The sequence below is a fragment of the Priapulus caudatus genome, unplaced genomic scaffold, assembly GCF_000485595.1.
Source record: "Priapulus caudatus unplaced genomic scaffold, Priapulus_caudatus-5.0.1 Scaffold1399, whole genome shotgun sequence".
Taxonomy (NCBI): Eukaryota; Metazoa; Priapulida; class Priapulimorpha; order Priapulimorphida; family Priapulidae; genus Priapulus; species Priapulus caudatus.
The window spans coordinates 35,296-38,099 of record NW_014578460.1 but is presented as its reverse complement, the minus strand read 5'-3'; positions in this window follow the sequence as shown (position 1 = coordinate 38,099).

Genomic DNA, 2,804 nt, shown 5'->3' with positions numbered 1-2,804 from the left:
CCCCCTCCCCCCAATAATCAGCACGCTTGCCGCCTGCCCCTCTCTCTCTCTCTCTCTCTCTCTCCCTCTCTACATGTCACTTCCCCCCTGTCTCCTCCCTCATAGCCTCGCGCCCGCACGCTATGGGAGGGGATGAGGGATGTGTCAAAATTTAAACATTCAATTTAGTCAGGTTCACTATGTCCAGATATTGAGTTTCGTGAACTTTTTGGGGGGATTTGCGAACCTATACATTTTTGGAATCTGTATAGTATAGGCAATCAGAAAACCAATGTTTACACTTTGCCGAAAGCATGCATGGCGGCCATCTTAGATTTTCAAAACGGCCACCTTCAAAATGGGTGTTTCTCAATATTTCAGCATCCAGGAGGCCTAGAGTCATGATTTTAACGGCTAAACATACATTTTCAGGGGTGAGGAAGCCAGTGGTACAAAGTGAAATAAGGTAAACATAACCCCAAAGCGGCGATCTTGGATTTTTTAAATGGCTGCCTATTTTTTCACTATTTTTTCTCTTGAAATGTCTATTTTTTCCTATTTTTGTAACTCTTTCACTGAGGGTCCCGGCCGTGGCCGGGACATCGTGCATGACTTGATATGCGGGAACCGTCTGACGCAGGGTTGTTGCCATAGTCACAACAGAGCACGGTAGCATTCGAATGCAATTACCACTACTACCAGAGGTGGCACACGAGTGGCCGACCCTACTGACTGTGATCATGCAAGCAAGTCAGCTGAGGTACTTGGCAGTTGGTGATGATCATCCGACGGTCAATTCATTTGACATAGCTCTCTACGAAAATGTGGTGCAACTGCTAGATGCCAGGCCTGACTTGAAGCACACAGTTGTCCCCAGACTGGGCGAACTACACGTCGTCATGGCTGCTCTGCGAGCTCTCGGCGCCTCCATGGAAAACTCCGGCATAGATGATGCCTGGATGGAAGCTGTTGTTTATGGTTCTGCCACAACAAGACAAATCCCGAAATGCACACACTACAAGCGTGCTCTCCGTGCCCACATCTATTCATATGTAGCACTCTATGAGATGGCACTGGAGGAGTTCTTCACGGACAACCCACAACTGAAAGACATCTGCTTGGAAGCAACGGAGGTAGTAGAAGCTGCCTGCTCGGAGGGGAACAAATGCACAAAGGCTGAATCCGTGAAACATGCCAACATCACCTCCTTCAAGCCTTAACTAATGCTGAAGTGCTGAAGACATTCCAAGACTGGGAGGCCCAGAGATCCAAGAATGCCATGTTCAAATCAATGATGAACTACCTACACCGAGTGGAGACAATCCTGTTCTTCGTGGCGGCATCCCGAAACGCTGACCTGGTGCTTCATCTTGAAGCTGGAGAAGCACTGAGCAAGATGTTCTTTATTATGGACCGGATAAAGTACAAGCGACTCTGGCCTTGGTACATCGCAGACATGTATGACCTGAGAACAGACCACCCCAATACCTGGAGGGAACTGGAAGCTGGAAACATATCCGTCACGAAGAACGAGATCCCATTTGTATCCATTGGTGCAGACCACGCATGCGAACATCTGAACAAGCTGATGAAGGTTTACTCTGGACTGATCGCCATCTCCAACAACGCCAACGCTAGACAGAGGTTCTTCATGGCTGCACCAGAACTGTCATGCCTGTCGAGCGAGTTCAAGAGTCAGTGATGTGGAAGCTGGCAAGGTCACAGAGCACTATGACCTTAGACCAAGTGCAGTCAAGAGGGAGCACGACGCGATCAACAAGATTAAGGCTGCGATCTTGAGTCATGGCAATCCATTTGCCACTGAAGGTGACCAGCTGCACAATCTGATCACCCATGCCTACATCCCAGACAAGTATGTGCAACAGATCCTGAACATTGATGTCACTGGGCAGAAGTTGTATGAAGAGTACGTGTCTGGCAACAACGTGTATGAGATGTTCATGTCTGGCAACAAGAAAACCAGTGTGAAACTCAGAGATAAGACTGTAGATCTGAAGGAGACCAAGGATCTGTACGGAAGGCTGATGGTCCTTGCCAGGTCAAGCCGAGACATCGACCAGAAACAAGCCATCGGCAACTATGAATTCACGTTGACACCGAGGGCACTGTTTGCGGCAAGCGGAGCAATGCTGCCATGTATTGACAAGGCAAAGTTGATCCACCTCCTTAAGAAGCTGGGAACAGCAGAACCACCCAATAAAGATTAGCAGCAGCAGCTGCATGATGCAAGTGTTCTGCAGCGCAATGCAGTGGATCCAGAAACCATGGACTGCACACCCACTGAAGATCCTTATCGAAGTCAAAAAATTGCACTGGTGGACGGTATGGTGGTCGTGCAGAAGCTAACAAAGAAACCAGCTACGGTAGTGACAGTCAAAGACTTCAGTGAATGCTTCAATACCAGACTGATGTCTCTCACAAGAGACTGTGATGCGATCATTCTGATGTTTGACACATACAAGGCTGATTCCCTGAAGAGTACCACAAGGGAGAAACAGAGACAAGAAAAGGATCCGATCCAATATCAGATCAGAGATGACACCAGCATCAAGCACATCCCAATGAGCCGGTTCCTTTCCCATGACAAAACGAAGGCTGATCTGACTGAGTATTTGGCAGCAAAAACCCTGGAGTACAACTGTTCTGCCTCATCGAGAGAGGGCGCGGGTATCGTTTAAAAATGGCGGGGCTGCAAACGCCTCCTCGAATCTTCAAATCTCACAATTGCCAGGCAATTGTGGCTTTTGGTGCAGTTCGTGGGCATGACACGGCCCCCATCGGAGTAAGTAGGATGTTTTAAATAT